The 16,434-nt window shown below is 37.2% G+C and overlaps 1 long non-coding RNA gene and 1 pseudogene across 1 annotated transcript in view; one reads left to right on the forward strand and one right to left on the reverse strand.

Annotated features, from left to right (window-relative positions):
• The window catches only part of LOC145720622 (uncharacterized), a 324,122-nt gene that overhangs the window by 40,103 nt on the left and 267,585 nt on the right, over positions 1 to 16,434 (forward strand). The window lies entirely within an intron of this gene.
• LOC102736263 (elongation factor 1-alpha 1-like) lies at positions 126 to 4,368 on the reverse strand (annotated as a pseudogene).

The raw sequence follows: 16,434 nt of genomic DNA on the forward strand, positions 1-16,434 counted from the left end.
TGTTATGCACAAACAATGAATCGTGGAACACTTCATCTAGAACTAATGATGTAATGTATGGGGATTAACATAAGCATAAAAAAAAAATAAAAAATAAAAAATAAATAAATAAATAAAAAAAAACAGTCTCCTTTCCTTCTGAAGGTTTTACAATGCATTGTTATCATTAACCAGTCTTTTACTATTAAACTTTAATGGCCAATTGACACAAACAGTTCTGAGACAGTTCTTCCACCACTGATTAAGACTGGGGTGGCAGGTATTGGGGATAATATTCATTTAGCCTTCTGGGCTTTCTGGGCAGACTTGGTGACCTTGCCATCTCCAGCTGCTTTCTTGTCCACTGCTTTGATGACACCCACAGCAACCATCTGACTCATGTCACAAACAGCAAAACGGCCCAGAGGAGGATAGTCAGAGAAGCTCTCAACCCACATAGGCTTTCCAGGAACCATATCAACAATGGCAGCATCACCAGATGTCAAGAACTTGGGACCGTCTTCCAGCTTTTTTCCAGAACGACGATCTATCTTCTCCTTCAGCTCAGCAAACTTGCAAGCAATGTGAGCTGTGTGAAATCCAGCACAGGTGCATATCCAGCATTGATTTGGCCTGGATGGTTCAGGATAATCACCTGAGCCATGAAGCCAGCTGCTTCCATTGGTGGGTCATTTTTGCTGTCAACAGCCACACCGCCACCATGAACATCTTTGACAGTTACATTCTTGACACTGAAGCCCACATTGTCCCCAGGAAGAGCCTCACTCAAAGCTTCATGGTGCATTTCAACAGACTTTACTTCAATTGTAACATTGACTGGAGCAAAGGTGACCACCACGCCAGGTTTAAGAACACCAGTCTCCACTCGGCCCATAGGGACAGTATCAATACCACCAATTTTGTAGACGTCCTGGAGAGGCAGACACAAGGGCTTGCCAGTTGGACGAGTTGGTGGCAGAATGCAATCCAGAGCTTCAAGCAGTGTGGTTCCACTGGCCCATCTTTACGGATGACTTTCCATCCCTTGAACCAAGGCATGTTAGCACTTGGCTCCAGCATGTTGTCACCATTCCAACCAGAAATTGGCACAAATGCTACTGTGTTGGGTTGTAGCCAATTTTCTTAACGATTTCCTCGTATCTCTTCTGGCTGTAGGGTGGCTCAGTGGAATCCATTTTGTTAACACAGCAATTAGTTGTTTTACACCCAGTGTGTAAGCCAGAAGGGCATGCTCATGGGTCTGCCCATTCTTGGAGATACCAGCTTCAAATTCACCAATACCAGCAGCCACAATCAGGACAGCACAGTCAGGCTGAGATGTGCCTGTAATCATGTTTTTGATAAAGTCTCTGTGTCCTGGGCATCAATGATGGTCACATAATACTTGCTGGTCCCTAATTTCCACAGGGAGATATCAATGGTGATACCACGTTCACATTCAGCTTTCAGTTTATCCAAGACCCAGGCATACTTGAAGGAGCCCTTTCCCATCTCAGGAGCCTCCTTCTCCAATTTTTCTTTTTTTTTTTTTTTAAGATTTTGTTTATTTATTTGACAGAGAGAGACACAGCAAGAGAGGGAACACAAGCAGGGGGAGTGGGAGAGGAAGAAGCAGGCTTCCCACGGAGCAGGGAGCCCTATGCGGGGCTTGATCCCAGGACCCTGGGATCATGACCTGAGCCAAAGGCAGATGCTTAATGACTGAGTCACCCAGGCACCCCCTTTTCCAATTTTTTGATAGTTCATTTAACGATCCCACCACATTTGTAGATCAGATGACCAGTAGTGGTAGACTTACCCAAATCTACGTGTCCAATGACGATGATGTTGATGTGAGTCTTTTCCTTTCCCATTTTGGTTTAGGTTGAGTGGTGGTTTTCACAACACCTGTGTTCTGGGGGCAAACCCACTGCAAAAAAGCTGGGTTCCTACTTTTAGAAAGAGACTTGCCAGAGCTGTTATTCAGCCTTCTTTGTAATTCTAGTATAGGAGAATCAGAATCCTGGGCCTAATTTTCAGTACAGTCTATCCTCTAGCTTTAGAAAATGAGAGCATCCTTAAATACTGTCAAAGAGATTTTCTAACTTTCACACAATACCCATGGTTCATGACTGGCTAGTTTGAGTGTATGGCTTTCTTTTTTCAGCACATCAATGCCCATTTAACAGCAAGTGACTAAATCCATAGTCCTAAAAATTACCAATACCAACATTTCTCAAATTCCAGAGATACTGCATAAGACAGTGAGTGCATCACTCTGTACCTCATCCCATCCCAAGTCCCCACAATAAAAGTCTTAGTGATTGTAATGCTACAACATGCCAGAGTTTAAGTCCACCCTACCTAAAACTAGCAATGGAGTCTCAATGTCAAGAGATCTAATTCTAGAATCCATCTTGAAGATCTGCCTTCTAGAACAATTTCTGGTATAAATTTCCTTATTTTGGGATTCTCCACCATCCACAAGCAGACCTAAAGAAAATAATAAAATGCAAATACTTATTCAGTAGTTGCAGTAAACAAGGGGTGGGGGAGGATGTGAGATAGGGAAAATAAGACAGTCAACGAAGGACGCATTATCAAACTAAATATCATAGTGAATAAATGGAGTTTAATCATTTGGGGAATATCTAGAAAATGATTTAAAATACATGCAACAGAATTATCCTACCTGAAGGCCAAAGAAGCTGAAATATTTACATACTTACTTCTCTGTCATTAGTTGAAAGCAACTCCTAGGAGTTGTTAATTCCTCAGCATGTCCAACCTGCCATGCTCACAAGGAAAAAGCTTTCCATAGCATGGAGAGCCCTCATCTAGTATTGGCAGCTGAAGTCAACCAGAAAACACAGTACTGACAAGGCCTTTAGAATCTAAGCAAGGCAATATAGCATCTGCTATACTAGTCATCCCTGATCCCCAGAACAAAATTGCTTAGCTTGAATCTTGATGCTGAGTAGAACTGAAAAATAGTCTCACCATGAATCAGGATCTACAGAACTCCCTGGATTACCAGATCATCAAAGAAGGAGTACCATTAGGTGGGTGTTATGGCCTGAATTATAATGCCCCCAAATTACATGTTGAAGTCCTAAGACTTCAGTCCCTGAGAATGTGACTGTATTTGGAAGGAGGGCCTTTAAAGAGGTGATTAAGTTCAAATAAAGCCATCAATCCAATCTAATCGATGTCCTTATAAGAAGAGGAAATTTGGACACACAAAGAGATACCGGGGCACACATGCACAGAGGAAAGACAGTGAGAAACGCAATGTGAAGGCAGTCATATGCAAGCCAAGGAGAGAGGTCTCAAAAGAATCTGAACCTGACAATACCTTGATCTTGGACTTCTAGCCTCAAAAACTATGAGAAAAATACATTTGTATTGTTTAAACCACCCAATGGGAGTATCTTGTTTTGGCAATCATACCAAACTAATATAGCTTGGATTGTTCAGTGATCCAGTGACATCATCCTCATGGGAACAGAACCACAGGAAAAGGATCCTTCCATCAGGCCAACTCTATCCTGGATCAAGCAATTCCTCTATAAGTTCAATGCAGAACTTTTCCTGGTGCTCCCTACTCTGAGAAACAACAGAACTTGTAAGTTTTACTATGCCTTCATTTGATAACATAGAGGCCCATCTTCAAAAATGGAATCTTCAGTAGAAATGACACCACAGGTAGTCTTGGTCATTTAAGTATGCCTGATTCACTGCTCCTACCTGAATGGGACATAGCTGGTCCAGATTCTCTTCCTCCACCACATCCTTCAGTCAGAGATAAGATGCTGCAGAAACTGTCAAGGGACAATTCCTGAAAAGAAGACCTCCTGTCCCTTATTCTCCCCTGGAAAACTAGTATGGACCTTCCCAAGAATCCTCCCCACCAAGTGATTTCCCTATCCCAGGACACCATCCACTGGTAACAAAAAATGTCTCTCCACCAGCACTGTATTTTGTTTTTTGTCCTATAAACTGAAAATAGAAGTGAGTTGATCTAACCTTCCAATAAGCCTACTTCTAAAGATCCAGGATCACAGAAAGGTGTTCTGTTGTGACTCATAAATTAATTTTTATTTTTTTCTTTTAGTTTGATCACTATTTGCTAAGTAAATATACAACTGCTTAAATGGAAATCTGATAGAATTATAATTCTTAGTATAGTGATTATTGTAATGTGAATCTTGTAAGTCACTTCCATTTTATTATACTGTAAATAGTGTAATTACAGTAAATTTGCTGATTTTAACAAGTCCAATAAAATAACTCAAACATAGAGCAAGAATTTTTTTGTCCTTCTAAAATAATTTTGAATGTTTTTCTTTTTGATTTTCCTGCTCTTAGTCAAGGAAACTATATAATAGTTTAAATAGAAACTTGATAGATTTATAATTCTAAAGGTAGTATTTTATAAATGTACATTTAAAAATACAAATCTCATTAATAAATTGCTTCCATTTTATGAGTTTAATTGGAATCCAATTCCAAATGTCTATCTTTTAGTCTTAATTTTATTTTGATATTTTGTTGGTGCTATTTAACAAGTCTTTCTTATTAATACAGAAATAAATCTTTTAGTTCCAGTGGTATAGTCAAGTAATTGTAAAACTCCAAATAAAAGCTTATCAGAATTATAATTTGGGGATATTGTTTTATAACAATAAAAGTTGTTAGTGTTGTTTACTTGAGAGTGACATTATTAGTCAATTGTGTTATTTTCTTCTATTTCTAGATGATGGGATATAGTATTTTGGTTATTATATTAGTTTCCTGCAACTGATGTTACAAATTACCATAAACTAGGTGGCCTAAAACAAGAAATTTATTCTCTTACAGTTCTGAAAGCCAAGAGTCCAAAATCAAAATGTCAGCAGAGCTGCACTCTCTCTAGAGGCTCTAAGGAAGAATCGTTCCTTGCCTCTTGCACCTTCCGGTGGTGCCCAGCATCCCTTGGCTTCCTTGGCTTGTGGCCATGCTACTCCATTCTCTACCTCTGCCTTCACATTGTCTTGTCCTTTGTGTGTGCCTTCTCATCTGGGTGTCTCTCTTAAAAAAACTTTTGTCATTGAATTTAGAACCCACCCAGTTATTCCAGGATGATCTCCTCATCTCAAGATCCTTAAATTATTTATACCTACAAAGAGCCTTTAAAAAAAAAAAAAAAAAGATAACATTCACAGGTTCCAGGACTTAGGACATGGACATAATCTTTTGGAGGCCACCACTCAACTCAGTACAGTATTTTACAAGCCCCCCATAACATGAAGTGTAGTAAGAGTTTTACATGAGTAGTCTAGCAAGTTCAGACATTTGAAACTCAAAATCTATTTCTGTATACCAAGGGTTATATTTACTCTGGTTGTTAGACCAATATGTTTATCTTAAAAAGATGGTAATTATTCCTTTTGGAAAAAAAGAAGAGACTAATATTTGTGAAATGAAAAGACAGTGGAATTGGAAATCAAAGTACCTTTATTTTTTTTTAATGTCTGTGTGTGTTAAGGACTAAAAAGATACACACTAAGTGTAAATAGTAGTAATGGGAGGAGAATGGGGAGAGGATGAAGAAGAAATTTTATAATCTTTCTTTGCATATATTTGCATTAAAATGCAGACACTATTGCACATGTCTGGTGCCCAGCTTTTTGGCTGCCACCAAGAGGAAACATCCCTTGACACCTTGGTTCTAGTGGCCAGCAGAGCTTGTGTTCATGTGTTTGAAGGGATGGTAGCAAACAAAAAACAGTTCTTAACTGGCTATCATGTCAGAGCTCAGCGAAGAGGGAGCAGACAGAAATGACCATCTTCCAGTCCTCCCTGAAACAGGTATATTTGCACTTTAAAAGCTACTTCCTGAGAGTCTATCTTCCAATCAGCTGCATCTAGGTACTGATTGAGATCTTCCCCTTTGGAACAGTTGGCACAACCTCAACTACTGGGAGCCACTAAGAACAAAGTAGGCTACTTAGATAATCACAAAGATTTGAGAGACAACTACAAGGTAGGGAAAGGTTAAATGATAAGGTTCATCCCCTACATGAGGTCACTCCTTCAAAAATGGGAGAGGTGGCTGCTTCATCTAATGCATAAAAGGCAACACACACAGGCAAGAAAAATGAAGAAAGAGAGAAATATGTTCCAAACAAAATATCAAGAAGAAAAGAGCATTTGAGGTGACTCAAATTACTAAAATCAAGAACAAAATTGGATGGAAGTCCTAACCAGAGCAATTAGGCAAGGAAAAAAAAAGTAAGGCATTCAAATCAGAAAGGAATTAGTAAAAATGTCACTATTTGCATATGACATGATAATATAATGAAAACTCTAAAGACTCAACCAAAAAATTGTTAAAACTAACAATCGAATTCAGTGAAGTTTCAGGATACAAAATCAACATACAGAAATCAGTTGTTTCTATATACTAATAACTATCAGAAGGACAAATTAAGAAAACAATCCCACTTACCACTGCATAAAAAAGAATAAAATATCTAGGAATAAATTTAACCAAGGAGGTGAAAGACCTATACACTGAAAACTATAACATATTACTGAAAAAATTTGAAGACACATATGGGTCTACACCAAAATAAAAAGCTTTCACATAGTGAAGGAAACCAGTAACAAAATGAAAAGGCAACCTACTAAATTAAAGAAGATATTTGCAAATGATATATCCAATAAAGGGTTAGTATCCAAATATATAAAGAACTCATATAACTCAACAGCAAAAAAAAAAAAAAGCAAGTAATCTGATTTTAAATGGACAGAGATTCTTAATAGACACTTTGCCAAAGAAGACATATAGACAGCCAACAGATACATGAAAAAATGCTCAATATCACTAATCATCAGAGAAATGCAAATCAAAACCACAATGAGATATCACCTCACACCAGTCAGAATGGTTAGAATCAAAAAGACAAGAAATAACAAGTATTGGCAAGGATGTGGAGAAAAAGGAACCCTCATGCCCTGTTGGTGGGAATGTAATGTAAATTGGTACAGCCACTGTGGAAAGCAGTATGGAGGTTCCTCAAAATATTAAAAATATAAATCACCATATGAGCCAGTAATATCATTACTGGGTATTTACCCAAAGAAAATGAAAACACTAATTCAAAAAGATATGTACCCCTATGTGTACTGCAGCATTATTTAAAATAGCCAAGACATGGAAGCAACTCAAGTGTCTATAGATAGATCAATGGATAAAGAAGTTGTATAGATACAGACAATGGAATATTACTCAGCCATAAAAAGGATAAGATCTTGACATTTGCAAAAACATGGATGGACCTAGAAGGTATTATGCTAAATGAAATAAGTCAGATGGAGAAAGACAAATGTCATATAATTTCACTTATATGTGGAATCTATAAACAAAACAAATGAATAAACAAGCAAATACACCAAAAGCAGAACAGACAATTTCCAAAGGGAATAGGATGGAGGGATAGGCAACATGGATGAATGGGAGTGGGAGAGACAGGCTTCCAGTTATGGAATGAATAAATCAAGAGGACAAAATGTACAGTACAGGGAATATAGTCAATGGTATTGTAATAACATTGGATGGTGACAGATGGTAGCTGAACTTGTGAGCAAAGCATAATCTATAAACTTGTCCTATCACTATGTTGTACACCTGAAACTAATGTGACACTGTATGTCGGAACTATCCACCAATTAAAAACAAAAACAAAACAAAACAAAATTCTGCCCAGGCCTATGAGTTGTGATCATTTAGGATTCAGAAACAGAGTGAAGATGTTTCTCATTTTTTTCCCACAGCATCTCTCTGTTCTTTTAAAACGTTGGAAGTATTATCTAAATATGAAAATGTCTGATGGAAAAATATCCTATGACAATTTAAAATACCTTCTGGAACACAGATTGAATCTGATGCATCAAAGTTTGAAATGAACCTGGTGTAGTTCCTTTTTCTTTTCTTCCGGTAATATTCTTCGTGGTTATATATGTTTTCCCAACTTGTGCTCTAAGCAAACATTCCTTTTCACAGTTACTCCTCCAAAAAGAATCCATTGAAAGCTTTTAGACTTGTATAAATCAGATTTTCATAAATGCACATGGTGAATTTTATCAACAGATAAATGTTGATGGCCAAGGAAGAAATGAATGTTTTTGGAAGAAAATTTAAAACTGAGGCTGTCTATGTCTTATATGGACATCAAGGGCCCCTGATGTTTTTTTTTTTTTCTTAATAATAGATGTTTATCCTTGTTTCAGTTCATTGCCAGAATTTTTTGCAACTAACCAGTAAATTAGGAGCCAGCTTATTTCCCCAGAGATATGATTACATTAGTCACTCAGTATATCTTGAATTAATTTTGTTCCACAGTTTTCTAAAGAATTCATTAGATAATCTCTGGATCTAGGGAAGTTAGTCACAGGGCCTACAGGAATTTACCTTCGGTGAACTAAAAGGGAAAAAAAAATGGCTATCAGCAATATGCTGAAGAAATCTTAACAAAAGTTTTCCCAAATCTTAACATGAACCCATAATACACTGAATATTTCTACTACAAAGTAAATAACCCAAGCCTATATGTATAGCCTCTCATTCTGCATAGCATCTGGAGCATCTTGTTCTGATAGTCCGTAAATCTAAAAATCTGATGTAAATCAGTGATTTACTTGAAGCAGCAGAGCTCTACGTCCAGCAGCCATTGGGGTGATTCTTCAACAAGGAACAGTTTAATAGCACAGGCCTGAACTCATGCTCTGAGGTGTTGCTGACAAATCTCGAGGCTGCTGGGAATAATGTCTTTCAAGTAAGGAATGAAATTATAGCTCTCTCACTACACAGTGAATTCACCCTTTTCTCTCATCACATCTGAAACAAAGTGAGGAGATAAGTAGAGCCAAGTTGCTGAATATTCATTAGCTCCATCCCTGCCAGATCTTTCAATAGCACACTCTCTTTAGGTTACTTGTTCCAGAGAGAGCAAGCATAGACAGAAAAAGTATATGAGAGCAACTGTTAGACTCTACCCCACAGAAATATACCATCCCCACCCCCAAAACCAGTACCAGAAAATCCACCAAGCTCCACACACGAGTAGGATTCAGAATCAGTTCACCCACTGCATTCTCAAATCAACTTTTTATCACATACATTTTTTTTATAAAATTTCGAAATGGCCTTATCAAGAAGGTACTATTTACTTCCTACATTTAACTGCCCAGAAACAAACTCCAAATACATGATATTAACAAAACTTTGTTTTGTAAATAAACAAGATTCATCCTGTCCACAGTTTGTGTCTTTGTCAGCAGCAAGTTTAGAACTAAAAGATACCATGGGATATTAGAGTGATATTAAAATTAGTAAGTCAAAGCAAATATCAAATTACTTGATGCATTCTTAAATACATCATGCCACTAATTAGTAAAGAAGAGTCAGTGGAACTCAAAAAAAATGAACGTAACTGAGTTTTCTTTTCATCAATGTGCTATGGAGGTGAGAAGTTTATTTTCACTGAGGTCTGATCCTACTAGAACTTGTTTAATTTCTTTCTAGCCATGACAAATGACAATCCAAATCTAAACCCTAAGACCTCTTAACTGCTTACAAAATCTTACAAAATAAAGTGTACTACAATGAATAAAGTGTATTCCAGCTGGCCTTAGCTGCCTTCAGAACCCAGAACAGCTGTGTGAACTCCTTCATAAATTTGCCTGCTTTGGTGAAAGGGGAGGTTACAGACTACAATAAGCAATGCTGGAGGGCTGGTGTGGCCAAAGGAATTCTGCTCCCTGCACGAAACATTAAGGCCCAGATGTTCAGTTGCCCAATAAACCATCAGCTCTCACTTATTCCACATAGTTTTATTAAAAAACTTTGCTGGAACAGTCTATACTCACCTTGAGAGCAGACACCACAGAAAAGAATATATGGATCTTTTCAAGATTGATCTTTTTCAAGATTTGAGAGTTCGATAACTCAGGCCATTTTCCCTTAAAAAACAAAATCACCTTTGTATTTATGCTATGCCATAACACATTCAGATACTTAGGACATAAGTAAAACGCTAGGACCCTGAAATTTTTTCCACAGAAAAAGATAAAGTCTGTTTTTTATAGCCTAGTTGTTGCTCTTTCTCATATCTTTTCAAGTATTTTGTTTACAATGAGATTCTCCCCCCCAAAATTACTTATCTGAGCAAACTGTATGAATTCCATTAGTAAGGCCAGCCTCAACAAATATCATTCCTGATATCAGCTAGTTGCTACAAAAGAAAAGGAATTAAATTCACCTTCACCCAAAAATTAATATATCTATTATAATATTAAGTTGAATACTGCAAGAGAAGATTAAAAAGCATAACATTAAAGTGTAAAGACCTACATTACATTTACATAACATTTTATGTGAAATATATAGGCTACTAGCCCAGTTTTTAATCTTTCCAAATGTATACATTACAGGAAATTTAATAGAGAAACAAATGCCAGACAAATAAAACTTCCATTACTGCTGTTTGTAGGTCTATAAACTAAAATTGGTTATCAAAAGGCTGTTTTCATCCTGCATAGAATGTATCTGCCTGATGATTTACTTATTAATCAGATTTAGAGCCCTTTCTGTATCAACATCAGATTCACACCAAACAAACGCCTCAACGAACATTTTTCTTAATACTCTCTACCAAGAATTTGCAAACTATACCATCATCCACTCCTCCATGCCTATTTTCGTAAATAAAGTTTTATTGGAACACAGCCATACCCGTTCATTTACATATTTTCTATGGCTGCTTCTGAGTAGAATTTAATAGCTGCAATAGAACTAATGTAATATTGTATATCAGCTATGCTTCAATTAAAAAAAATTAATTGGGGCGCCTGGGTGGCACAGTTGGTCAGACTCTTGGTTTTGGCTCAGGTTGTGATCTCAGGGTCATGAGATCGAGCCCTATGTCAGGCTCTGTGCTCAGCCAAGAGTCTGCTTAAGACTCTCTCTCCCTCTGCCCTCCCCACTGTGCTCCCTCTCTCTTTCTCTCAAATATATAAGTAACTCTTTTAAAAAATTAATTAAAAGAAAGTAAAAAAAAAAAGTTGCAAGAGATGCTGTTATGGTCCACAAAGCCTAAACTATTTATTATCTGGCACTTTAACAAAAAGTTTGTCCAACATTGTTCTATACTCCATCTATTTTTATTTACTCTCACAATTTTACTCACATTTCCTCCTAAAATACATATTTCTAACATCTTATTTATTATAAACCTTGTTGAACATTTAGCAAATTTTTAGTTTGGCTTGGAAAAGATTTTTAATAGACTAATTCTTTCCAAGGAAATATGAGTTGTTGTTAGCTTTCATAACATAAGCCTTGCACTTCATCTTCTGTTTGTTTTACATTTACTCAAGTGCATTTTCCAAGTGCAGCCACATAGGATTGTGAAGGTTGTTCACTGCACAAAAGGGCCCACCAAAGGGGATGAGCTGAGGCTAAAGGCAGCCTGTGTGCCCACCTAACAAGCCATAATCCTTGACACAAGACCACATCCCCCCAGAGGAAAGGGCACCTTTATTCTAAATTGCATGAAAGCCTCTTGCTCACCAGCTTTGCACCCACATCACATGGTTGCTTGTGCCCATGGACAAGATAGCATTATCTGGTCTAGCAGAACCCTATACATCCTCCTATGTTTTTCAGCAAATCTCTGATAGGAACCCAGAAAATGCAGGTGAAATTCCTAAGTAACATTCTACATGTTCCAACTTCTGCATAACTTAGTTCTGGGGTTACACCCAGATCGTCAGCAATTTATAGTGATGAAATAGGAGGTAAAAGTTGAGAGAAAAGATAAGCTGATAAACAGAATATATTTATCAATTATGTTGGGGAAGTTTCTTAATAAGAGGAAAATGAGGAAAGAGGCTTGAACTTGTATAAATCACTTACATCCTGGCTCAATCTCTCTGTGGAAATTATAAATTTCTAGGGTTAATTATTTTCTGAAAAGGAAAACCAAGAAGAAGAAAGAAATTCATTAATTTCTTAAGCAGGGCAGGGTGGTAGTGGTGGAAAGAAATTATCCAGGAGAGAAGATATTAAAAAGGCAGATAAAATAATGGTTAAAAAGAATAAGAGAAGTTCTCATGGAAAATTAAGATTAGGAAAAGTCAAGGATGAGAATTAAAAGGAACAGGAGGATGAAAAGAAGGACCTGAATAAGGGGTGAAAAAAGAGGTTTTTGAGATGAGAAGTCTGAGTCACAGAGAAAAGAAAAATGAGAAGAGGAACCACAGTTGTAACTTTAATCTTCCAGCCAATAAGTAACTAAAGAAATTATTTATCTTTTCTATGGTGAGAGACAGTAACTACACTTGACATGGTGAGCATTACATAATGTATATAACTGTCGAATCACTATCTTGTACACCTGAAACTAATATAATATTCTCTTTCAACTATACTTCAATTTAAAAACAAAGAAATCATTAATCTATTTTATCTTAATACAACATGAAATTACTCCCAAAATAAAATGCATGACAGCAGAGTTGAAAGAACTTGTGTAGAGATCAGTGTTAAAATTTTAAAAATTAAATATTTAAACATTTCATAATAGGGGATGAAAATACAGTATAAGGTATAACATTAAACATGAATTTTATATTTTTCTCAAGAGATCTTTAACATTACACATTTGGAGTCTTTATTCCACCTACCTCTCTTGAAATAAATATAATTCTGTGTTTTCAAATTGTTATATTGAACTTATTAAAAAGTTTTGAAAATTACTTATGGCTAAAGACATAACAACATAAAACATTTTACCAAAATAATGAATTAGCCCTCAGCAACTCTAAAGTAAATACTACAAAGTGGTTATCTGAGTTACATACTTGAGTTTGCTGAGGTCAAAACATGAACTATTTATCAAGTCTTAACAGTGACTAATGAATTAGCTGACTATTCTAAACCTCATGTTCATAGAAATGATAAAAAACAGTGAACCTAAATACACCCAATCACATTCAGAATGTTTATGTGGGAAAAAAATCCTTTCTTTAACCTGTTCCTAGATTTTGCAAGGTTTGAAGTGAACCTCTTCTAAAGAAACCACCTTTCCACTATGAGAGATCTACTCCCAGCTATGTCATCTCACCACTGAAATCACACTTTATTATATGTGACCTAAATAGAGTGATGGCACCTCAAAACCAATCTCAGCACAATATCACACCCAAAAGATATGAAAGTAGATAAAAGTGTTGGCTAACTGAACATAATAAAAATAAAATAAAAAGTTTTAAAAAGTTTTGTTTTGTTTTTGCCTTAGTCTTCTTTCACCACACAACAACTTACCACAAATTTGGCTGTTTAAACAATACCTATTAATTTGCTCACAACTCTGTAGTTCAGAGGTCTAGCATGGTGTGACTGGATCCTCTACATAGGGTATCACAAGGCAGAAATCAAGGTGTCAGCTGAGCTGAGTTTCTATCTAGAGGCTCTGAGAGAAAAAAAAAATCTACTTCCAAACTCATTCTAATTGTTGGCAGAATTTAGTTCCTGGAGATTTTGCGAATGAGGTCCCTTTTTCTTGTTGGCTGCAAACAGGACATTCTCAGCTCCTGGAGGCCTCCCACTGCTCCCTGCCAAGGGGCCCTTTCCATGACAGCATTTGCTTCTTCAAGGCCAGCTGGGGTATATCTCTGCTGCTTTGAAACTCTGACATCCCCTTTCGGGACTGACTGGAGAAAACTCTCTGTTCTTAAAGGACTTAACTGATTAGGCTAGGCCCACTAAAGATAATCTTTGTTTTGCCATATAGTGTAACATCATCACAGAAATGGTTTCTTCATCACATTCACAAGTTCTACCCACACCCCAAGGGGAGAGGATTATATGAGGGCAAGGGTCATTGGAAGTTATCTTAGAAATCTACCTGCCAGTTTTATTTTAATTTTGTTCACACTGTAAGATTGGTCATGATGCCATGAAACGTGCACTTTGATATGGCAGGTAACTACTCTCTCGGCAACTTCTCAACATAGAAATCCTCCCCTGACCATGGCTGTCATCCTCCTGAAAAGCACAGTGTTTGGCAAGACAACACTTGATAAGATCAGGATCTTACAGAAAAAGGAGATTGGGGGAGCAATGAAAAGTCATTAAATTTGTTAGGATCTTATATTCTTTACCAAAGAATTTGCTTCCTAAACAAACCATATTAGTTGGCATTAAATTGCTTGACTAAACAATCATCCTTATTCATCTTCAATTATTCAGGAAATATGCCTACAGACATCAAGAGTTACTAAGACTTGTAAATTTTGATTTGTTTAATCTGCTTGTAAAATTTCCCTTTATAAAGTTTTTTGCTTTTGCAGGCTTGTGAATCTAATATCTTTTGCTCTTGCATTTTCCTTTATTTGTTTTCACAAGTTAGAGCACTGACATCTTATTTTCTGGACCTGATATTTTATCTATACTACTGCATTATTCTCTGTGCCTATATCTTTAATAACACTTGTTGGAAGACTGAATGAATGTATGAATGAATGAATGAATATTGAGAGGGTGTTTCTATTCTAAATCTATGGGAAAGGGGCAAAATAATTATCATCACGCTCTGTTTTAAAAGGGCTGAACTGAACCATATATACATAAAAAGATCATGAATTTTTCATTTGAAGCATACTGATATGACACTTTGTTTATTCCAAAACAGCATCTACCAGTGGTGTAGCTTCTCAGCTATGAATGAGGAAGGGGAAGTGTGATGATTAATTTTATGTGTCCATTTGGCTGGGCCACAGTACCCAGATATTTGGTCAAACATAAAGGTATTTTTGGATGAGATTAACATTTACACTGGCTGTGGAGTAAAGCAGATTGTCCCTCACTATGTGGGTGGGCCTCATCCAATCAACTGAAGGCTTTAATAGAACAAAAGACTGACGACATCCCCTGCACAAGAGAGAATTCTACTGGAAGACAGCCTTCAGACTTGAACTGCAACATCAACCCTTCCCTGGGTCTCCAGCCTGACAGCCCACCCTCCGGATATTGGATTTGCCAGCCTCCATAATCACATGGGCCAATTCCTTAAAAATCTCTCTCAATCTCTCTCTCTCTCTCTCCCTCCCTCATGCATGCGTGCGTGTGCACGCTCACGCACGCGCACACACACACACACATAAACACACACAAACCCTATGGGTCTGTTTCTCCAGAGAAGCCTAATATAGAAGTATCAAGGCACATCTACACTTGCAGAGTGGCAGCCTTTTATACTGTGAACTTTTTCTCTCACAACAGCCAAGGCTTTGCTGTTGAGCCAGAGTTACCACCTGTGCTAGATGGTCTCATTGTCAACTTGACATCACAGCCACCTCATCAAAGTTCTCCTATGCATCACAGAAGAGAAACCAGGAACCACATTTCCAGAATCCTCTTCTTTGTATGGTTACAAGTTAAAATCTGCCAGTGAGAGTCACTTGCATGAGCTCTAGAAGGCAGAAGAACAGGAGAGGCTGTTACCCTATTAGGCAGTTGCAGATAGACACGTTAGCCGACCTGGGGATCCAAGTAACTTGAGCTTCTTTGAGAATCACTGAAATCACTGCTGTAGGATGATATCATCACTGCAATTTTCCTTCCTTTTGCTCCTGAAGGGCTTTCAACATTTATATGTCTCCACTTCCCAGTACTGAGACCCTTCACATTCACAATGTACACATGCCTTCTGTGTTCTGTCCAAATCCAGACTATAGATCATCTATGCATCCTTTGAGAGAAAAGGGGAGGAATATCTTTATTTTTTCCTATTAAATGGCCTCAGTGGAGACTACTCTAATCTTTCAAATAGGGTATAATAACTTCAAACTCTTCCTCCCAGAAAGTCCAATAATTCCTATGAAAGTGGATCAATTCTTCATCCTCCTGTCTTTAAATCCACAAGCCTGAGGTCACTGGAGAGAAGCACTATGACTCTCTATAGAGCAAGAATGAGGTGATTCCTTGGCAAAAATATCTCCCATTATACTTCCCATGGAAGAGTATTTTCCAACTTTGATTGAGACACTAAGACAGCTCTTCCCAAAACAAGAAGATCAATTGATAGTTTTACCTGTAGAAATAAAATTGCTGACAACATTAGAATAAGAGTTTATCCCTCGTAAGTATCTGTGTGCCTTGTGTCTGTTTTCTTTAGTGCCATCTCAGATACCCTACCACAATAGGAACAACCCTAAAACTCACCCTATTACAGTGGGATGAATCCTAAACTCTTAACCTGACTATGACTCTTAATCTGGTCCTTATGGCCTCTGTGTAACATCTCAGACTCACTTCACTCTGAATTCAGGCCTTATTAGCCTTTTCATAATTTCTTGCGTCAGTCCTTTTCTTTTAAGTCTTAGGGCCTTTGCATATTCCATTCCCTT

Source organism: Leptonychotes weddellii, chromosome 3 (assembly GCF_054177405.1).
Source record: "Leptonychotes weddellii isolate Sample4059 chromosome 3, ASM5417740v2, whole genome shotgun sequence".
NCBI lineage: Eukaryota > Metazoa > Chordata > Mammalia > Carnivora > Phocidae > Leptonychotes > Leptonychotes weddellii.